The following is a 17,939-nucleotide window of genomic DNA, read 5'->3' on the forward strand; positions in this document are numbered from 1 at the left end:
TCCACAAGATGGCAGGCTAGCCTTCTGGAAAAAGCCAAGATAGAGAACAGAGACTCCTGGAGATGCCGGGGATTGAACCCGGGGCCTCATACATGCGAAGCATGCGCTCTACCACTGAGCTACATCCCCTCGACTGCACTCTAACGTTTTGCTGGATGCAAGGAGACTCTGAAGCCCATGGACTGCAAAGTCTCGATTTGAGACTAGAATGTAAAGTGTCAGGCTTGGAATTGCTCACACCTCACGTGTGAACTGTCTTCATGGAGCATATATTTAGTGCAATCAGGGATCGATTCTCCGGCAGGGCTTTTATTTGCTCAGTTTGGAATGCAAAACTTCTCAGGATTCCCAAAAATGTGACAACTATTGGTCTACTTTCCTGCTTGCTCAGCCTTTCGGGAGATGATTCCATTGGATATTCCCTCTTGCCCATCGGTATACATTCAAATTGAAGGCAAGTCATAGTGTGATTGGCTGCCAAGCAGCTACCTTTGGAGCAGTGCAATTGGAAGTCTGCCAAGGGCATACATATATTAATGCAATGCTTTGGTATTAGTTCTGATCAGCAGGTTTCCTTGACTGTTCTTCACACCTCCCCTAGCGACGACTATGTCATCCATTCCCTTTGAAAGCAGATAGAGTACGCTTCTTTTCCGGTATTTATCGAAGCTCTGGGAATTTTTCATAGTCAATGGAAGGTATTGTTGATTCAAAGCAAAAGCCATGGAAATTAAACCACAAAATCCTTCGAGCCGGATTTGAACCAGCGACCTAAGGATGCCTGAATTTATGCTACAGTCCTCCGCTCTACCAACTGAGCTATCGAAGGAGTAGTGGCAAACTTCCGTAGCACCAAAATTATCTCTCGCTCAAGAAAGGTTGTGGAGGGTGGGGACCAGGAGCAGACAGATGCACATCATCAATATTACCTGCCACTCCCCCTCAAAGTTACCAGAAAAGTAAGAGTCTCTGCTTTCGAGGAAGAACCCTTACCAATGACCAAGAGGGCTGCCACAGATTTCTATCCTAAATGTATTAAGATTGCCAAGATTAATCATCACTTTGATGGCTTAAACAAGTAAGATTCTTCTGTTGTATAAGCATCAAAAATGAGATTGCCCCATTTCATGGGTTTTTTCAAGGCAAACGTCTCACAGTTTAAGTGGGGTTGGTATCCCAGTTGCATGACATATCTCTTCCTTAATACTGATAGCCAGCCTTGTTTTCTGCCAAAATCCGAGACAAGCATGGCAAAAGTCTGGAGATGCCGGGGATTGAACCCGGGGCCTCATACATGCAAAGCATGCGCTCTACCACAGAGCTACATCCCCATGTCTGCCAAGTTTTACTGGCTGCCAAGTCAACCCATTTGACACTGCAGCATAAAGTCTCAGCCAGGAAAATCCTTAAGCCTCGTACCTGGAATATCTTCATGGTCTATAGTCCTATTTAGAGATGCTTGTGTGCAGCCTTCTTAGCGCAGTAGGCAGCGCGTCAGTCTCATAATCTGAAGGTCCTGAGTTCGATCCTCAGAGAGGGCATTTCTTTCCTCCTTTTGGCAAGCAAAATTCTCAGATTTTCTTGAAAAGTGGAAACTATGCCTACTCCAAACACATTTTTCAAAGCAAACAATTTAAGCGGGGTTCTGACCCCCAACTGCCCGAGAAACCTCTACTTTCCACAAGATGGCAGGCTAGCCTTCTGGAAAAAGCCAAGATAGAGAACAGAGACTCCTGGAGATGCCGGGGATTGAACCCGGGGCCTCATACATGCGAAGCATGCGCTCTACCACTGAGCTACATCCCCTCGACTGCACTCTAACGTTTTGCTGGATGCAAGGAGACTCTGAAGCCCATGGACTGCAAAGTCTCGATTTGAGACTAGAATGTAAAGTGTCAGGCTTGGAATTGCTCACACCTCACGTGTGAACTGTCTTCATGGAGCATATATTTAGTGCAATCAGGGATCGATTCTCCGGCAGGGCTTTTATTTGCTCAGTTTGGAATGCAAAACTTCTCAGGATTCCCAAAAATGTGACAACTATTGGTCTACTTTCCTGCTTGCTCAGCCTTTCGGGAGATGATTCCATTGGATATTCCCTCTTGCCCATCGGTATACATTCAAATTGAAGGCAAGTCATAGTGTGATTGGCTGCCAAGCAGCTACCTTTGGAGCAGTGCAATTGGAAGTCTGCCAAGGGCATACATATATTAATGCAATGCTTTGGTATTAGTTCTGATCAGCAGGTTTCCTTGACTGTTCTTCACACCTCCCCTAGCGACGACTATGTCATCCATTCCCTTTGAAAGCAGATAGAGTACGCTTCTTTTCCGGTATTTATCGAAGCTCTGGGAATTTTTCATAGTCAATGGAAGGTATTGTTGATTCAAAGCAAAAGCCATGGAAATTAAACCACAAAATCCTTCGAGCCGGATTTGAACCAGCGACCTAAGGATGCCTGAATTTATGCTACAGTCCTCCGCTCTACCAACTGAGCTATCGAAGGAGTAGTGGCAAACTTCCGTAGCACCAAAATTATCTCTCGCTCAAGAAAGGTTGTGGAGGGTGGGGACCAGGAGCAGACAGATGCACATCATCAATATTACCTGCCACTCCCCCTCAAAGTTACCAGAAAAGTAAGAGTCTCTGCTTTCGAGGAAGAACCCTTACCAATGACCAAGAGGGCTGCCACAGATTTCTATCCTAAATGTATTAAGATTGCCAAGATTAATCATCACTTTGATGGCTTAAACAAGTAAGATTCTTCTGTTGTATAAGCATCAAAAATGAGATTGCCCCATTTCATGGGTTTTTTCAAGGCAAACGTCTCACAGTTTAAGTGGGGTTGGTATCCCAGTTGCATGACATATCTCTTCCTTAATACTGATAGCCAGCCTTGTTTTCTGCCAAAATCCGAGACAAGCATGGCAAAAGTCTGGAGATGCCGGGGATTGAACCCGGGGCCTCATACATGCAAAGCATGCGCTCTACCACAGAGCTACATCCCCATGTCTGCCAAGTTTTACTGGCTGCCAAGTCAACCCATTTGACACTGCAGCATAAAGTCTCAGCCAGGAAAATCCTTAAGCCTCGTACCTGGAATATCTTCATGGTCTATAGTCCTATTTAGAGATGCTTGTGTGCAGCCTTCTTAGCGCAGTAGGCAGCGCGTCAGTCTCATAATCTGAAGGTCCTGAGTTCGATCCTCAGAGAGGGCATTTATTTCCTCCTTTTGGCAAGCAAAATTCTCAGATTTTCTTGAAAAGTGGAAACTATGCCTACTCCAAACACATTTTTCAAAGCAAACAATTTAAGCGGGGTTCTGACCCCCAACTGCCCGAGAAACCTCTACTTTCCACAAGATGGCAGGCTAGCCTTCTGGAAAAAGCCAAGATAGAGAACAGAGACTCCTGGAGATGCCGGGGATTGAACCCGGGGCCTCATACATGCGAAGCATGCGCTCTACCACTGAGCTACATCCCCTCGACTGCACTCTAACGTTTTGCTGGATGCAAGGAGACTCTGAAGCCCATGGACTGCAAAGTCTCGATTTGAGACTAGAATGTAAAGTGTCAGGCTTGGAATTGCTCACACCTCACGTGTGAACTGTCTTCATGGAGCATATATTTAGTGCAATCAGGGATCGATTCTCCGGCAGGGCTTTTATTTGCTCAGTTTGGAATGCAAAACTTCTCAGGATTCCCAAAAATGTGACAACTATTGGTCTACTTTCCTGCTTGCTCAGCCTTTCGGGAGATGATTCCATTGGATATTCCCTCTTGCCCATCGGTATACATTCAAATTGAAGGCAAGTCATAGTGTGATTGGCTGCCAAGCAGCTACCTTTGGAGCAGTGCAATTGGAAGTCTGCCAAGGGCATACATATATTAATGCAATGCTTTGGTATTAGTTCTGATCAGCAGGTTTCCTTGACTGTTCTTCACACCTCCCCTAGCGACGACTATGTCATCCATTCCCTTTGAAAGCAGATAGAGTACGCTTCTTTTCCGGTATTTATCGAAGCTCTGGGAATTTTTCATAGTCAATGGAAGGTATTGTTGATTCAAAGCAAAAGCCATGGAAATTAAACCACAAAATCCTTCGAGCCGGATTTGAACCAGCGACCTAAGGATGCCTGAATTTATGCTACAGTCCTCCGCTCTACCAACTGAGCTATTGAAGGAGTAGTGGCAAACTTCCGTAGCACCAAAATTATCTCTCGCTCAAGAAAGGTTGTGGAGGGTGGGGACCAGGAGCAGACAGATGCACATCATCAATATTACCTGCCACTCCCCCTCAAAGTTACCAGAAAAGTAAGAGTCTCTGCTTTCGAGGAAGAACCCTTACCAATGACCAAGAGGGCTGCCACAGATTTCTATCCTAAATGTATTAAGATTGCCAAGATTAATCATCACTTTGATGGCTTAAACAAGTAAGATTCTTCTGTTGTATAAGCATCAAAAATGAGATAGCCCCATTTCATGGGTTTTTTCAAGGCAAACGTCTCACAGTTTAAGTGGGGTTGGTATCCCAGTTGCATGACATATCTCTTCCTTAATACTGATAGCCAGCCTTGTTTTCTGCCAAAATCCGAGACAAGCATGGCAAAAGTCTGGAGATGCCGGGGATTGAACCCGGGGCCTCATACATGCGAAGCATGCGCTCTACCACTGAGCTACATCCCCTCGACTGCACTTTAACGTTTTGCTGGATGCAAGGAGACTCTGAAGCCCATGGACTGCAAAGTCTCGATTTGAGACTAGAATGTAAAGTGTCAGGCTTGGAATTGCTCACACCTCACGTGTGAACTGTCTTCATGGAGCATATATTTAGTGCAATCAGGGATCGATTCTCCGGCAGGGCTTTTATTTGCTCAGTTTGGAATGCAAAACTTCTCAGGATTCCCAAAAATGTGACAACTATTGGTCTACTTTCCTGCTTGCTCAGCCTTTCGGGAGATGATTCCATTGGATATTCCCTCTTGCCCATCGGTATACATTCAAATTGAAGGCAAGTCATAGTGTGATTGGCTGCCAAGCAGCTACCTTTGGAGCAGTGCAATTGGAAGTCTGCCAAGGGCATACATATATTAATGCAATGCTTTGGTATTAGTTCTGATCAGCAGGTTTCCTTGACTGTTCTTCACACCTCCCCTAGCGACGACTATGTCATCCATTCCCTTTGAAAGCAGATAGAGTACGCTTCTTTTCCGGTATTTATCGAAGCTCTGGGAATTTTTCATAGTCAATGGAAGGTATTGTTGATTCAAAGCAAAAGCCATGGAAATTAAACCACAAAATCCTTCGAGCCGGATTTGAACCAGCGACCTAAGGATGCCTGAATTTATGCTACAGTCCTCCGCTCTACCAACTGAGCTATCGAAGGAGTAGTGGGAAACTTCCGTAGCACCAAAATTATCTCTCGCTCAAGAAAGGTTGTGGAGGGTGGGGACCAGGAGCAGACAGATGCACATCATCAATATTACCTGCCACTCCCCCTCAAAGTTACCAGAAAAGTAAGAGTCTCTGCTTTCGAGGAAGAACCCTTACCAATGACCAAGAGGGCTGCCACAGATTTCTATCCTAAATGTATTAAGATTGCCAAGATTAATCATCACTTTGATGGCTTAAACAAGTAAGATTCTTCTGTTGTATAAGCATCAAAAATGAGATAGCCCCATTTCATGGGTTTTTTCAAGGCAAACGTCTCACAGTTTAAGTGGGGTTGGTATCCCAGTTGCATGACATATCTCTTCCTTAATACTGATAGCCAGCCTTGTTTTCTGCCAAAATCCGAGACAAGCATGGCAAAAGTCTGGAGATGCCGGGGATTGAACCCGGGGCCTCATACATGCAAAGCATGCGCTCTACCACTGAGCTACATCCCCATGTCTGCCAAGTTTTACTGGCTGCCAAGTCAACCCATTTGACACTGCAGCATAAAGTCTCAGCCAGGAAAATCCTTAAGCCTCGTACCTGGAATATCTTCATGGTCTATAGTCCTATTTAGAGATGCTTGTGTGCAGCCTTCTTAGCGCAGTAGGCAGCGCGTCAGTCTCATAATCTGAAGGTCCTGAGTTCGATCCTCAGAGAGGGCATTTCTTTCCTCCTTTTGGCAAGCAAAATTCTCAGATTTTCTTGAAAAGTGGAAACTATGCCTACTCCAAACACATTTTTCAAAGCAAACAATTTAAGCGGGGTTCTGACCCCCAACTGCCCGAGAAACCTCTACTTTCCACAAGATGGCAGGCTAGCCTTCTGGAAAAAGCCAAGATAGAGAACAGAGACTCCTGGAGATGCCGGGGATTGAACCCGGGGCCTCATACATGCGAAGCATGCGCTCTACCACTGAGCTACATCCCCTCGACTGCACTCTAACGTTTTGCTGGATGCAAGGAGACTCTGAAGCCCATGGACTGCAAAGTCTCGATTTGAGACTAGAATGTAAAGTGTCAGGCTTGGAATTGCTCACACCTCACGTGTGAACTGTCTTCATGGAGCATATATTTAGTGCAATCAGGGATCGATTCTCCGGCAGGGCTTTTATTTGCTCAGTTTGGAATGCAAAACTTCTCAGGATTCCCAAAAATGTGACAACTATTGGTCTACTTTCCTGCTTGCTCAGCCTTTCGGGAGATGATTCCATTGGATATTCCCTCTTGCCCATCGGTATACATTCAAATTGAAGGCAAGTCATAGTGTGATTGGCTGCCAAGCAGCTACCTTTGGAGCAGTGCAATTGGAAGTCTGCCAAGGGCATACATATATTAATGCAATGCTTTGGTATTAGTTCTGATCAGCAGGTTTCCTTGACTGTTCTTCACACCTCCCCTAGCGACGACTATGTCATCCATTCCCTTTGAAAGCAGATAGAGTACGCTTCTTTTCCGGTATTTATCGAAGCTCTGGGAATTTTTCATAGTCAATGGAAGGTATTGTTGATTCAAAGCAAAAGCCATGGAAATTAAACCACAAAATCCTTCGAGCCGGATTTGAACCAGCGACCTAAGGATGCCTGAATTTATGCTACAGTCCTCCGCTCTACCAACTGAGCTATCGAAGGAGTAGTGGCAAACTTCCGTAGCACCAAAATTATCTCTCGCTCAAGAAAGGTTGTGGAGGGTGGGGACCAGGAGCAGACAGATGCACATCATCAATATTACCTGCCACTCCCCCTCAAAGTTACCAGAAAAGTAAGAGTCTCTGCTTTCGAGGAAGAACCCTTACCAATGACCAAGAGGGCTGCCACAGATTTCTATCCTAAATGTATTAAGATTGCCAAGATTAATCATCACTTTGATGGCTTAAACAAGTAAGATTCTTCTGTTGTATAAGCATCAAAAATGAGATTGCCCCATTTCATGGGTTTTTTCAAGGCAAACGTCTCACAGTTTAAGTGGGGTTGGTATCCCAGTTGCATGACATATCTCTTCCTTAATACTGATAGCCAGCCTTGTTTTCTGCCAAAATCCGAGACAAGCATGGCAAAAGTCTGGAGATGCCGGGGATTGAACCCGGGGCCTCATACATGCAAAGCATGCGCTCTACCACAGAGCTACATCCCCATGTCTGCCAAGTTTTACTGGCTGCCAAGTCAACCCATTTGACACTGCAGCATAAAGTCTCAGCCAGGAAAATCCTTAAGCCTCGTACCTGGAATATCTTCATGGTCTATAGTCCTATTTAGAGATGCTTGTGTGCAGCCTTCTTAGCGCAGTAGGCAGCGCGTCAGTCTCATAATCTGAAGGTCCTGAGTTCGATCCTCAGAGAGGGCATTTCTTTCCTCCTTTTGGCAAGCAAAATTCTCAGATTTTCTTGAAAAGTGGAAACTATGCCTACTCCAAACACATTTTTCAAAGCAAACAATTTAAGCGGGGTTCTGACCCCCAACTGCCCGAGAAACCTCTACTTTCCACAAGATGGCAGGCTAGCCTTCTGGAAAAAGCCAAGATAGAGAACAGAGACTCCTGGAGATGCCGGGGATTGAACCCGGGGCCTCATACATGCGAAGCATGCGCTCTACCACTGAGCTACATCCCCTCGACTGCACTCTAACGTTTTGCTGGATGCAAGGAGACTCTGAAGCCCATGGACTGCAAAGTCTCGATTTGAGACTAGAATGTAAAGTGTCAGGCTTGGAATTGCTCACACCTCACGTGTGAACTGTCTTCATGGAGCATATATTTAGTGCAATCAGGGATCGATTCTCCGGCAGGGCTTTTATTTGCTCAGTTTGGAATGCAAAACTTCTCAGGATTCCCAAAAATGTGACAACTATTGGTCTACTTTCCTGCTTGCTCAGCCTTTCGGGAGATGATTCCATTGGATATTCCCTCTTGCCCATCGGTATACATTCAAATTGAAGGCAAGTCATAGTGTGATTGGCTGCCAAGCAGCTACCTTTGGAGCAGTGCAATTGGAAGTCTGCCAAGGGCATACATATATTAATGCAATGCTTTGGTATTAGTTCTGATCAGCAGGTTTCCTTGACTGTTCTTCACACCTCCCCTAGCGACGACTATGTCATCCATTCCCTTTGAAAGCAGATAGAGTACGCTTCTTTTCCGGTATTTATCGAAGCTCTGGGAATTTTTCATAGTCAATGGAAGGTATTGTTGATTCAAAGCAAAAGCCATGGAAATTAAACCACAAAATCCTTCGAGCCGGATTTGAACCAGCGACCTAAGGATGCCTGAATTTATGCTACAGTCCTCCGCTCTACCAACTGAGCTATCGAAGGAGTAGTGGCAAACTTCCGTAGCACCAAAATTATCTCTCGCTCAAGAAAGGTTGTGGAGGGTGGGGACCAGGAGCAGACAGATGCACATCATCAATATTACCTGCCACTCCCCCTCAAAGTTACCAGAAAAGTAAGAGTCTCTGCTTTCGAGGAAGAACCCTTACCAATGACCAAGAGGGCTGCCACAGATTTCTATCCTAAATGTATTAAGATTGCCAAGATTAATCATCACTTTGATGGCTTAAACAAGTAAGATTCTTCTGTTGTATAAGCATCAAAAATGAGATTGCCCCATTTCATGGGTTTTTTCAAGGCAAACGTCTCACAGTTTAAGTGGGGTTGGTATCCCAGTTGCATGACATATCTCTTCCTTAATACTGATAGCCAGCCTTGTTTTCTGCCAAAATCCGAGACAAGCATGGCAAAAGTCTGGAGATGCCGGGGATTGAACCCGGGGCCTCATACATGCAAAGCATGCGCTCTACCACAGAGCTACATCCCCATGTCTGCCAAGTTTTACTGGCTGCCAAGTCAACCCATTTGACACTGCAGCATAAAGTCTCAGCCAGGAAAATCCTTAAGCCTCGTACCTGGAATATCTTCATGGTCTATAGTCCTATTTAGAGATGCTTGTGTGCAGCCTTCTTAGCGCAGTAGGCAGCGCGTCAGTCTCATAATCTGAAGGTCCTGAGTTCGATCCTCAGAGAGGGCATTTATTTCCTCCTTTTGGCAAGCAAAATTCTCAGATTTTCTTGAAAAGTGGAAACTATGCCTACTCCAAACACATTTTTCAAAGCAAACAATTTAAGCGGGGTTCTGACCCCCAACTGCCCGAGAAACCTCTACTTTCCACAAGATGGCAGGCTAGCCTTCTGGAAAAAGCCAAGATAGAGAACAGAGACTCCTGGAGATGCCGGGGATTGAACCCGGGGCCTCATACATGCGAAGCATGCGCTCTACCACTGAGCTACATCCCCTCGACTGCACTCTAACGTTTTGCTGGATGCAAGGAGACTCTGAAGCCCATGGACTGCAAAGTCTCGATTTGAGACTAGAATGTAAAGTGTCAGGCTTGGAATTGCTCACACCTCACGTGTGAACTGTCTTCATGGAGCATATATTTAGTGCAATCAGGGATCGATTCTCCGGCAGGGCTTTTATTTGCTCAGTTTGGAATGCAAAACTTCTCAGGATTCCCAAAAATGTGACAACTATTGGTCTACTTTCCTGCTTGCTCAGCCTTTCGGGAGATGATTCCATTGGATATTCCCTCTTGCCCATCGGTATACATTCAAATTGAAGGCAAGTCATAGTGTGATTGGCTGCCAAGCAGCTACCTTTGGAGCAGTGCAATTGGAAGTCTGCCAAGGGCATACATATATTAATGCAATGCTTTGGTATTAGTTCTGATCAGCAGGTTTCCTTGACTGTTCTTCACACCTCCCCTAGCGACGACTATGTCATCCATTCCCTTTGAAAGCAGATAGAGTACGCTTCTTTTCCGGTATTTATCGAAGCTCTGGGAATTTTTCATAGTCAATGGAAGGTATTGTTGATTCAAAGCAAAAGCCATGGAAATTAAACCACAAAATCCTTCGAGCCGGATTTGAACCAGCGACCTAAGGATGCCTGAATTTATGCTACAGTCCTCCGCTCTACCAACTGAGCTATTGAAGGAGTAGTGGCAAACTTCCGTAGCACCAAAATTATCTCTCGCTCAAGAAAGGTTGTGGAGGGTGGGGACCAGGAGCAGACAGATGCACATCATCAATATTACCTGCCACTCCCCCTCAAAGTTACCAGAAAAGTAAGAGTCTCTGCTTTCGAGGAAGAACCCTTACCAATGACCAAGAGGGCTGCCACAGATTTCTATCCTAAATGTATTAAGATTGCCAAGATTAATCATCACTTTGATGGCTTAAACAAGTAAGATTCTTCTGTTGTATAAGCATCAAAAATGAGATAGCCCCATTTCATGGGTTTTTTCAAGGCAAACGTCTCACAGTTTAAGTGGGGTTGGTATCCCAGTTGCATGACATATCTCTTCCTTAATACTGATAGCCAGCCTTGTTTTCTGCCAAAATCCGAGACAAGCATGGCAAAAGTCTGGAGATGCCGGGGATTGAACCCGGGGCCTCATACATGCAAAGCATGCGCTCTACCACTGAGCTACATCCCCATGTCTGCCAAGTTTTACTGGCTGCCAAGTCAACCCATTTGACACTGCAGCATAAAGTCTCAGCCAGGAAAATCCTTAAGCCTCGTACCTGGAATATCTTCATGGTCTATAGTCCTATTTAGAGATGCTTGTGTGCAGCCTTCTTAGCGCAGTAGGCAGCGCGTCAGTCTCATAATCTGAAGGTCCTGAGTTCGATCCTCAGAGAGGGCATTTATTTCCTCCTTTTGGCAAGCAAAATTCTCAGATTTTCTTGAAAAGTGGAAACTATGCCTACTCCAAACACATTTTTCAAAGCAAACAATTTAAGCGGGGTTCTGACCCCCAACTGCCGGAGAAACCTCTACTTTCCACAAGATGGCAGGCTAGCCTTCTGGAAAAAGCCAAGATAGAGAACAGAGACTCCTGGAGATGCCGGGGATTGAACCCGGGGCCTCATACATGCGAAGCATGCGCTCTACCACTGAGCTACATCCCCTCGACTGCACTCTAACGTTTTGCTGGATGCAAGGAGACTCTGAAGCCCATGGACTGCAAAGTCTCGATTTGAGACTAGAATGTAAAGTGTCAGGCTTGGAATTGCTCACACCTCACGTGTGAACTGTCTTCATGGAGCATATATTTAGTGCAATCAGGGATCGATTCTCCGGCAGGGCTTTTATTTGCTCAGTTTGGAATGCAAAACTTCTCAGGATTCCCAAAAATGTGACAACTATTGGTCTACTTTCCTGCTTGCTCAGCCTTTCGGGAGATGATTCCATTGGATATTCCCTCTTGCCCATCGGTATACATTCAAATTGAAGGCAAGTCATAGTGTGATTGGCTGCCAAGCAGCTACCTTTGGAGCAGTGCAATTGGAAGTCTGCCAAGGGCATACATATATTAATGCAATGCTTTGGTATTAGTTCTGATCAGCAGGTTTCCTTGACTGTTCTTCACACCTCCCCTAGCGACGACTATGTCATCCATTCCCTTTGAAAGCAGATAGAGTACGCTTCTTTTCCGGTATTTATCGAAGCTCTGGGAATTTTTCATAGTCAATGGAAGGTATTGTTGATTCAAAGCAAAAGCCATGGAAATTAAACCACAAAATCCTTCGAGCCGGATTTGAACCAGCGACCTAAGGATGCCTGAATTTATGCTACAGTCCTCCGCTCTACCAACTGAGCTATCGAAGGAGTAGTGGCAAACTTCCGTAGCACCAAAATTATCTCTCGCTCAAGAAAGGTTGTGGAGGGTGGGGACCAGGAGCAGACAGATGCACATCATCAATATTACCTGCCACTCCCCCTCAAAGTTACCAGAAAAGTAAGAGTCTCTGCTTTCGAGGAAGAACCCTTACCAATGACCAAGAGGGCTGCCACAGATTTCTATCCTAAATGTATTAAGATTGCCAAGATTAATCATCACTTTGATGGCTTAAACAAGTAAGATTCTTCTGTTGTATAAGCATCAAAAATGAGATAGCCCCATTTCATGGGTTTTTTCAAGGCAAACGTCTCACAGTTTAAGTGGGGTTGGTATCCCAGTTGCATGACATATCTCTTCCTTAATACTGATAGCCAGCCTTGTTTTCTGCCAAAATCCGAGACAAGCATGGCAAAAGTCTGGAGATGCCGGGGATTGAACCCGGGGCCTCATACATGCAAAGCATGCGCTCTACCACTGAGCTACATCCCCATGTCTGCCAAGTTTTACTGGCTGCCAAGTCAACCCATTTGACACTGCAGCATAAAGTCTCAGCCAGGAAAATCCTTAAGCCTCGTACCTGGAATATCTTCATGGTCTATAGTCCTATTTAGAGATGCTTGTGTGCAGCCTTCTTAGCGCAGTAGGCAGCGCGTCAGTCTCATAATCTGAAGGTCCTGAGTTCGATCCTCAGAGAGGGCATTTCTTTCCTCCTTTTGGCAAGCAAAATTCTCAGATTTTCTTGAAAAGTGGAAACTATGCCTACTCCAAACACATTTTTCAAAGCAAACAATTTAAGCGGGGTTCTGACCCCCAACTGCCCGAGAAACCTCTACTTTCCACAAGATGGCAGGCTAGCCTTCTGGAAAAAGCCAAGATAGAGAACAGAGACTCCTGGAGATGCCGGGGATTGAACCCGGGGCCTCATACATGCGAAGCATGCGCTCTACCACTGAGCTACATCCCCTCGACTGCACTCTAACGTTTTGCTGGATGCAAGGAGACTCTGAAGCCCATGGACTGCAAAGTCTCGATTTGAGACTAGAATGTAAAGTGTCAGGCTTGGAATTGCTCACACCTCACGTGTGAACTGTCTTCATGGAGCATATATTTAGTGCAATCAGGGATCGATTCTCCGGCAGGGCTTTTATTTGCTCAGTTTGGAATGCAAAACTTCTCAGGATTCCCAAAAATGTGACAACTATTGGTCTACTTTCCTGCTTGCTCAGCCTTTCGGGAGATGATTCCATTGGATATTCCCTCTTGCCCATCGGTATACATTCAAATTGAAGGCAAGTCATAGTGTGATTGGCTGCCAAGCAGCTACCTTTGGAGCAGTGCAATTGGAAGTCTGCCAAGGGCATACATATATTAATGCAATGCTTTGGTATTAGTTCTGATCAGCAGGTTTCCTTGACTGTTCTTCACACCTCCCCTAGCGACGACTATGTCATCCATTCCCTTTGAAAGCAGATAGAGTACGCTTCTTTTCCGGTATTTATCGAAGCTCTGGGAATTTTTCATAGTCAATGGAAGGTATTGTTGATTCAAAGCAAAAGCCATGGAAATTAAACCACAAAATCCTTCGAGCCGGATTTGAACCAGCGACCTAAGGATGCCTGAATTTATGCTACAGTCCTCCGCTCTACCAACTGAGCTATCGAAGGAGTAGTGGCAAACTTCCGTAGCACCAAAATTATCTCTCGCTCAAGAAAGGTTGTGGAGGGTGGGGACCAGGAGCAGACAGATGCACATCATCAATATTACCTGCCACTCCCCCTCAAAGTTACCAGAAAAGTAAGAGTCTCTGCTTTCGAGGAAGAACCCTTACCAATGACCAAGAGGGCTGCCACAGATTTCTATCCTAAATGTATTAAGATTGCCAAGATTAATCATCACTTTGATGGCTTAAACAAGTAAGATTCTTCTGTTGTATAAGCATCAAAAATGAGATTGCCCCATTTCATGGGTTTTTTCAAGGCAAACGTCTCACAGTTTAAGTGGGGTTGGTATCCCAGTTGCATGACATATCTCTTCCTTAATACTGATAGCCAGCCTTGTTTTCTGCCAAAATCCGAGACAAGCATGGCAAAAGTCTGGAGATGCCGGGGATTGAACCCGGGGCCTCATACATGCAAAGCATGCGCTCTACCACAGAGCTACATCCCCATGTCTGCCAAGTTTTACTGGCTGCCAAGTCAACCCATTTGACACTGCAGCATAAAGTCTCAGCCAGGAAAATCCTTAAGCCTCGTACCTGGAATATCTTCATGGTCTATAGTCCTATTTAGAGATGCTTGTGTGCAGCCTTCTTAGCGCAGTAGGCAGCGCGTCAGTCTCATAATCTGAAGGTCCTGAGTTCGATCCTCAGAGAGGGCATTTATTTCCTCCTTTTGGCAAGCAAAATTCTCAGATTTTCTTGAAAAGTGGAAACTATGCCTACTCCAAACACATTTTTCAAAGCAAACAATTTAAGCGGGGTTCTGACCCCCAACTGCCCGAGAAACCTCTACTTTCCACAAGATGGCAGGCTAGCCTTCTGGAAAAAGCCAAGATAGAGAACAGAGACTCCTGGAGATGCCGGGGATTGAACCCGGGGCCTCATACATGCGAAGCATGCGCTCTACCACTGAGCTACATCCCCTCGACTGCACTCTAACGTTTTGCTGGATGCAAGGAGACTCTGAAGCCCATGGACTGCAAAGTCTCGATTTGAGACTAGAATGTAAAGTGTCAGGCTTGGAATTGCTCACACCTCACGTGTGAACTGTCTTCATGGAGCATATATTTAGTGCAATCAGGGATCGATTCTCCGGCAGGGCTTTTATTTGCTCAGTTTGGAATGCAAAACTTCTCAGGATTCCCAAAAATGTGACAACTATTGGTCTACTTTCCTGCTTGCTCAGCCTTTCGGGAGATGATTCCATTGGATATTCCCTCTTGCCCATCGGTATACATTCAAATTGAAGGCAAGTCATAGTGTGATTGGCTGCCAAGCAGCTACCTTTGGAGCAGTGCAATTGGAAGTCTGCCAAGGGCATACATATATTAATGCAATGCTTTGGTATTAGTTCTGATCAGCAGGTTTCCTTGACTGTTCTTCACACCTCCCCTAGCGACGACTATGTCATCCATTCCCTTTGAAAGCAGATAGAGTACGCTTCTTTTCCGGTATTTATCGAAGCTCTGGGAATTTTTCATAGTCAATGGAAGGTATTGTTGATTCAAAGCAAAAGCCATGGAAATTAAACCACAAAATCCTTCGAGCCGGATTTGAACCAGCGACCTAAGGATGCCTGAATTTATGCTACAGTCCTCCGCTCTACCAACTGAGCTATCGAAGGAGTAGTGGCAAACTTCCGTAGCACCAAAATTATCTCTCGCTCAAGAAAGGTTGTGGAGGGTGGGGACCAGGAGCAGACAGATGCACATCATCAATATTACCTGCCACTCCCCCTCAAAGTTACCAGAAAAGTAAGAGTCTCTGCTTTCGAGGAAGAACCCTTACCAATGACCAAGAGGGCTGCCACAGATTTCTATCCTAAATGTATTAAGATTGCCAAGATTAATCATCACTTTGATGGCTTAAACAAGTAAGATTCTTCTGTTGTATAAGCATCAAAAATGAGATAGCCCCATTTCATGGGTTTTTTCAAGGCAAACGTCTCACAGTTTAAGTGGGGTTGGTATCCCAGTTGCATGACATATCTCTTCCTTAATACTGATAGCCAGCCTTGTTTTCTGCCAAAATCCGAGACAAGCATGGCAAAAGTCTGGAGATGCCGGGGATTGAACCCGGGGCCTCATACATGCAAAGCATGCGCTCTACCACTGAGCTACATCCCCATGTCTGCCAAGTTTTACTGGCTGCCAAGTCAACCCATTTGACACTGCAGCATAAAGTCTCAGCCAGGAAAATCCTTAAGCCTCGTACCTGGAATATCTTCATGGTCTATAGTCCTATTTAGAGATGCTTGTGTGCAGCCTTCTTAGCGCAGTAGGCAGCGCGTTAGTCTCATAATCTGAAGGTCCTGAGTTCGATCCTCAGAGAGGGCATTTATTTCCTCCTTTTGGCAAGCAAAATTCTCAGATTTTCTTGAAAAGTGGAAACTATGCCTACTCCAAACACATTTTTCAAAGCAAACAATTTAAGCGGGGTTCTGACCCCCAACTGCCGGAGAAACCTCTACTTTCCACAAGATGGCAGGCTAGCCTTCTGGAAAAAGCCAAGATAGAGAACAGAGACTCCTGGAGATGCCGGGGATTGAACCCGGGGCCTCATACATGCGAAGCATGCGCTCTACCACTGAGCTACATCCCCTCGACTGCACTCTAACGTTTTGCTGGATGCAAGGAGACTCTGAAGCCCATGGACTGCAAAGTCTCGATTTGAGACTAGAATGTAAAGTGTCAGGCTTGGAATTGCTCACACCTCACGTGTGAACTGTCTTCATGGAGCATATATTTAGTGCAATCAGGGATCGATTCTCCGGCAGGGCTTTTATTTGCTCAGTTTGGAATGCAAAACTTCTCAGGATTCCCAAAAATGTGACAACTATTGGTCTACTTTCCTGCTTGCTCAGCCTTTCGGGAGATGATTCCATTGGATATTCCCTCTTGCCCATCGGTATACATTCAAATTGAAGGCAAGTCATAGTGTGATTGGCTGCCAAGCAGCTACCTTTGGAGCAGTGCAATTGGAAGTCTGCCAAGGGCATACATATATTAATGCAATGCTTTGGTATTAGTTCTGATCAGCAGGTTTCCTTGACTGTTCTTCACACCTCCCCTAGCGACGACTATGTCATCCATTCCCTTTGAAAGCAGATAGAGTACGCTTCTTTTCCGGTATTTATCGAAGCTCTGGGAATTTTTCATAGTCAATGGAAGGTATTGTTGATTCAAAGCAAAAGCCATGGAAATTAAACCACAAAATCCTTCGAGCCGGATTTGAACCAGCGACCTAAGGATGCCTGAATTTATGCTACAGTCCTCCGCTCTACCAACTGAGCTATCGAAGGAGTAGTGGCAAACTTCCGTAGCACCAAAATTATCTCTCGCTCAAGAAAGGTTGTGGAGGGTGGGGACCAGGAGCAGACAGATGCACATCATCAATATTACCTGCCACTCCCCCTCAAAGTTACCAGAAAAGTAAGAGTCTCTGCTTTCGAGGAAGAACCCTTACCAATGACCAAGAGGGCTGCCACAGATTTCTATCCTAAATGTATTAAGATTGCCAAGATTAATCATCACTTTGATGGCTTAAACAAGTAAGATTCTTCTGTTGTATAAGCATCAAAAATGAGATTGCCCCATTTCATGGGTTTTTTCAAGGCAAACGTCTCACAGTTTAAGTGGGGTTGGTATCCCAGTTGCATGACATATCTCTTCCTTAATACTGATAGCCAGCCTTGTTTTCTGCCAAAATCCGAGACAAGCATGGCAAAAGTCTGGAGATGCCGGGGATTGAACCCGGGGCCTCATACATGCAAAGCATGCGCTCTACCACAGAGCTACATCCCCATGTCTGCCAAGTTTTACTGGCTGCCAAGTCAACCCATTTGACACTGCAGCATAAAGTCTCAGCCAGGAAAATCCTTAAGCCTCGTACCTGGAATATCTTCATGGTCTATAGTCCTATTTAGAGATGCTTGTGTGCAGCCTTCTTAGCGCAGTAGGCAGCGCGTCAGTCTCATAATCTGAAGGTCCTGAGTTCGATCCTCAGAGAGGGCATTTATTTCCTCCTTTTGGCAAGCAAAATTCTCAGATTTTCTTGAAAAGTGGAAACTATGCCTACTCCAAACACATTTTTCAAAGCAAACAATTTAAGCGGGGT

At 45.2% G+C, this 17,939-nt stretch overlaps 42 non-coding genes across 42 annotated transcripts; 10 read left to right on the top strand and 32 right to left on the bottom strand.

Moving 5' to 3' along the window:
• Positions 1-57: 57 nt before the first annotated feature.
• Positions 58-129, bottom strand: TRNAA-CGC (transfer RNA alanine (anticodon CGC)). Its single transcript has one exon. It is a non-coding gene; the product is annotated as a tRNA-Ala (tRNA).
• Positions 130-743: 614 nt separating this feature from the next.
• TRNAY-GUA (transfer RNA tyrosine (anticodon GUA)) lies at positions 744-829 on the bottom strand. Its single transcript is given in 2 exon segments — positions 744-779; positions 793-829. It is a non-coding gene; the product is annotated as a tRNA-Tyr (tRNA).
• Positions 830-1,259: 430 nt separating this feature from the next.
• TRNAA-UGC (transfer RNA alanine (anticodon UGC)) lies at positions 1,260-1,331 on the bottom strand. The gene has a single exon. It is a non-coding gene; the product is annotated as a tRNA-Ala (tRNA).
• Positions 1,332-1,468: 137 nt separating this feature from the next.
• Positions 1,469-1,541, top strand: TRNAM-CAU (transfer RNA methionine (anticodon CAU)). Its single transcript has one exon. It is a non-coding gene; the product is annotated as a tRNA-Met (tRNA).
• A 193-nt stretch (positions 1,542-1,734) lies between these two features.
• Positions 1,735-1,806, bottom strand: TRNAA-CGC (transfer RNA alanine (anticodon CGC)). The gene has a single exon. It is a non-coding gene; the product is annotated as a tRNA-Ala (tRNA).
• A 614-nt stretch (positions 1,807-2,420) lies between these two features.
• Positions 2,421-2,506, bottom strand: TRNAY-GUA (transfer RNA tyrosine (anticodon GUA)). The gene is given in 2 exon segments: positions 2,421-2,456; positions 2,470-2,506. It is a non-coding gene; the product is annotated as a tRNA-Tyr (tRNA).
• Positions 2,507-2,936: 430 nt separating this feature from the next.
• TRNAA-UGC (transfer RNA alanine (anticodon UGC)) lies at positions 2,937-3,008 on the bottom strand. The gene has a single exon. It is a non-coding gene; the product is annotated as a tRNA-Ala (tRNA).
• Positions 3,009-3,145: 137 nt separating this feature from the next.
• Positions 3,146-3,218, top strand: TRNAM-CAU (transfer RNA methionine (anticodon CAU)). Its single transcript has one exon. It is a non-coding gene; the product is annotated as a tRNA-Met (tRNA).
• A 193-nt stretch (positions 3,219-3,411) lies between these two features.
• On the bottom strand, positions 3,412-3,483 carry TRNAA-CGC (transfer RNA alanine (anticodon CGC)). The gene has a single exon. It is a non-coding gene; the product is annotated as a tRNA-Ala (tRNA).
• A 614-nt stretch (positions 3,484-4,097) lies between these two features.
• TRNAY-GUA (transfer RNA tyrosine (anticodon GUA)) lies at positions 4,098-4,183 on the bottom strand. The gene is given in 2 exon segments: positions 4,098-4,133; positions 4,147-4,183. It is a non-coding gene; the product is annotated as a tRNA-Tyr (tRNA).
• Positions 4,184-4,613: 430 nt separating this feature from the next.
• TRNAA-CGC (transfer RNA alanine (anticodon CGC)) lies at positions 4,614-4,685 on the bottom strand. The gene has a single exon. It is a non-coding gene; the product is annotated as a tRNA-Ala (tRNA).
• A 614-nt stretch (positions 4,686-5,299) lies between these two features.
• Positions 5,300-5,385, bottom strand: TRNAY-GUA (transfer RNA tyrosine (anticodon GUA)). Its single transcript is given in 2 exon segments — positions 5,300-5,335; positions 5,349-5,385. It is a non-coding gene; the product is annotated as a tRNA-Tyr (tRNA).
• Positions 5,386-5,815: 430 nt separating this feature from the next.
• On the bottom strand, positions 5,816-5,887 carry TRNAA-UGC (transfer RNA alanine (anticodon UGC)). The gene has a single exon. It is a non-coding gene; the product is annotated as a tRNA-Ala (tRNA).
• Positions 5,888-6,024: 137 nt separating this feature from the next.
• On the top strand, positions 6,025-6,097 carry TRNAM-CAU (transfer RNA methionine (anticodon CAU)). Its single transcript has one exon. It is a non-coding gene; the product is annotated as a tRNA-Met (tRNA).
• A 193-nt stretch (positions 6,098-6,290) lies between these two features.
• Positions 6,291-6,362, bottom strand: TRNAA-CGC (transfer RNA alanine (anticodon CGC)). Its single transcript has one exon. It is a non-coding gene; the product is annotated as a tRNA-Ala (tRNA).
• Positions 6,363-6,976: 614 nt separating this feature from the next.
• Positions 6,977-7,062, bottom strand: TRNAY-GUA (transfer RNA tyrosine (anticodon GUA)). Its single transcript is given in 2 exon segments — positions 6,977-7,012; positions 7,026-7,062. It is a non-coding gene; the product is annotated as a tRNA-Tyr (tRNA).
• A 430-nt stretch (positions 7,063-7,492) lies between these two features.
• On the bottom strand, positions 7,493-7,564 carry TRNAA-UGC (transfer RNA alanine (anticodon UGC)). The gene has a single exon. It is a non-coding gene; the product is annotated as a tRNA-Ala (tRNA).
• A 137-nt stretch (positions 7,565-7,701) lies between these two features.
• Positions 7,702-7,774, top strand: TRNAM-CAU (transfer RNA methionine (anticodon CAU)). The gene has a single exon. It is a non-coding gene; the product is annotated as a tRNA-Met (tRNA).
• A 193-nt stretch (positions 7,775-7,967) lies between these two features.
• TRNAA-CGC (transfer RNA alanine (anticodon CGC)) lies at positions 7,968-8,039 on the bottom strand. Its single transcript has one exon. It is a non-coding gene; the product is annotated as a tRNA-Ala (tRNA).
• A 614-nt stretch (positions 8,040-8,653) lies between these two features.
• Positions 8,654-8,739, bottom strand: TRNAY-GUA (transfer RNA tyrosine (anticodon GUA)). Its single transcript is given in 2 exon segments — positions 8,654-8,689; positions 8,703-8,739. It is a non-coding gene; the product is annotated as a tRNA-Tyr (tRNA).
• Positions 8,740-9,169: 430 nt separating this feature from the next.
• TRNAA-UGC (transfer RNA alanine (anticodon UGC)) lies at positions 9,170-9,241 on the bottom strand. Its single transcript has one exon. It is a non-coding gene; the product is annotated as a tRNA-Ala (tRNA).
• Positions 9,242-9,378: 137 nt separating this feature from the next.
• On the top strand, positions 9,379-9,451 carry TRNAM-CAU (transfer RNA methionine (anticodon CAU)). The gene has a single exon. It is a non-coding gene; the product is annotated as a tRNA-Met (tRNA).
• A 193-nt stretch (positions 9,452-9,644) lies between these two features.
• Positions 9,645-9,716, bottom strand: TRNAA-CGC (transfer RNA alanine (anticodon CGC)). The gene has a single exon. It is a non-coding gene; the product is annotated as a tRNA-Ala (tRNA).
• A 614-nt stretch (positions 9,717-10,330) lies between these two features.
• Positions 10,331-10,416, bottom strand: TRNAY-GUA (transfer RNA tyrosine (anticodon GUA)). The gene is given in 2 exon segments: positions 10,331-10,366; positions 10,380-10,416. It is a non-coding gene; the product is annotated as a tRNA-Tyr (tRNA).
• A 430-nt stretch (positions 10,417-10,846) lies between these two features.
• Positions 10,847-10,918, bottom strand: TRNAA-UGC (transfer RNA alanine (anticodon UGC)). Its single transcript has one exon. It is a non-coding gene; the product is annotated as a tRNA-Ala (tRNA).
• A 137-nt stretch (positions 10,919-11,055) lies between these two features.
• TRNAM-CAU (transfer RNA methionine (anticodon CAU)) lies at positions 11,056-11,128 on the top strand. Its single transcript has one exon. It is a non-coding gene; the product is annotated as a tRNA-Met (tRNA).
• Positions 11,129-11,321: 193 nt separating this feature from the next.
• Positions 11,322-11,393, bottom strand: TRNAA-CGC (transfer RNA alanine (anticodon CGC)). The gene has a single exon. It is a non-coding gene; the product is annotated as a tRNA-Ala (tRNA).
• A 614-nt stretch (positions 11,394-12,007) lies between these two features.
• Positions 12,008-12,093, bottom strand: TRNAY-GUA (transfer RNA tyrosine (anticodon GUA)). Its single transcript is given in 2 exon segments — positions 12,008-12,043; positions 12,057-12,093. It is a non-coding gene; the product is annotated as a tRNA-Tyr (tRNA).
• Positions 12,094-12,523: 430 nt separating this feature from the next.
• On the bottom strand, positions 12,524-12,595 carry TRNAA-UGC (transfer RNA alanine (anticodon UGC)). The gene has a single exon. It is a non-coding gene; the product is annotated as a tRNA-Ala (tRNA).
• Positions 12,596-12,732: 137 nt separating this feature from the next.
• On the top strand, positions 12,733-12,805 carry TRNAM-CAU (transfer RNA methionine (anticodon CAU)). The gene has a single exon. It is a non-coding gene; the product is annotated as a tRNA-Met (tRNA).
• A 193-nt stretch (positions 12,806-12,998) lies between these two features.
• Positions 12,999-13,070, bottom strand: TRNAA-CGC (transfer RNA alanine (anticodon CGC)). The gene has a single exon. It is a non-coding gene; the product is annotated as a tRNA-Ala (tRNA).
• A 614-nt stretch (positions 13,071-13,684) lies between these two features.
• TRNAY-GUA (transfer RNA tyrosine (anticodon GUA)) lies at positions 13,685-13,770 on the bottom strand. Its single transcript is given in 2 exon segments — positions 13,685-13,720; positions 13,734-13,770. It is a non-coding gene; the product is annotated as a tRNA-Tyr (tRNA).
• A 430-nt stretch (positions 13,771-14,200) lies between these two features.
• On the bottom strand, positions 14,201-14,272 carry TRNAA-UGC (transfer RNA alanine (anticodon UGC)). The gene has a single exon. It is a non-coding gene; the product is annotated as a tRNA-Ala (tRNA).
• A 137-nt stretch (positions 14,273-14,409) lies between these two features.
• TRNAM-CAU (transfer RNA methionine (anticodon CAU)) lies at positions 14,410-14,482 on the top strand. Its single transcript has one exon. It is a non-coding gene; the product is annotated as a tRNA-Met (tRNA).
• A 193-nt stretch (positions 14,483-14,675) lies between these two features.
• Positions 14,676-14,747, bottom strand: TRNAA-CGC (transfer RNA alanine (anticodon CGC)). The gene has a single exon. It is a non-coding gene; the product is annotated as a tRNA-Ala (tRNA).
• A 614-nt stretch (positions 14,748-15,361) lies between these two features.
• TRNAY-GUA (transfer RNA tyrosine (anticodon GUA)) lies at positions 15,362-15,447 on the bottom strand. The gene is given in 2 exon segments: positions 15,362-15,397; positions 15,411-15,447. It is a non-coding gene; the product is annotated as a tRNA-Tyr (tRNA).
• A 430-nt stretch (positions 15,448-15,877) lies between these two features.
• On the bottom strand, positions 15,878-15,949 carry TRNAA-UGC (transfer RNA alanine (anticodon UGC)). Its single transcript has one exon. It is a non-coding gene; the product is annotated as a tRNA-Ala (tRNA).
• A 137-nt stretch (positions 15,950-16,086) lies between these two features.
• Positions 16,087-16,159, top strand: TRNAM-CAU (transfer RNA methionine (anticodon CAU)). Its single transcript has one exon. It is a non-coding gene; the product is annotated as a tRNA-Met (tRNA).
• A 193-nt stretch (positions 16,160-16,352) lies between these two features.
• Positions 16,353-16,424, bottom strand: TRNAA-CGC (transfer RNA alanine (anticodon CGC)). Its single transcript has one exon. It is a non-coding gene; the product is annotated as a tRNA-Ala (tRNA).
• Positions 16,425-17,038: 614 nt separating this feature from the next.
• TRNAY-GUA (transfer RNA tyrosine (anticodon GUA)) lies at positions 17,039-17,124 on the bottom strand. The gene is given in 2 exon segments: positions 17,039-17,074; positions 17,088-17,124. It is a non-coding gene; the product is annotated as a tRNA-Tyr (tRNA).
• A 430-nt stretch (positions 17,125-17,554) lies between these two features.
• TRNAA-UGC (transfer RNA alanine (anticodon UGC)) lies at positions 17,555-17,626 on the bottom strand. Its single transcript has one exon. It is a non-coding gene; the product is annotated as a tRNA-Ala (tRNA).
• Positions 17,627-17,763: 137 nt separating this feature from the next.
• TRNAM-CAU (transfer RNA methionine (anticodon CAU)) lies at positions 17,764-17,836 on the top strand. The gene has a single exon. It is a non-coding gene; the product is annotated as a tRNA-Met (tRNA).
• The last annotated feature ends 103 nt before the right edge of the window (positions 17,837-17,939 follow it).

The sequence above is a fragment of the Lissotriton vulgaris genome, chromosome 1_1 (genome assembly GCF_964263255.1).
Source record: "Lissotriton vulgaris chromosome 1_1, aLisVul1.2, whole genome shotgun sequence".
In the NCBI taxonomy this organism is placed as follows: domain Eukaryota; kingdom Metazoa; phylum Chordata; class Amphibia; order Caudata; family Salamandridae; genus Lissotriton; species Lissotriton vulgaris.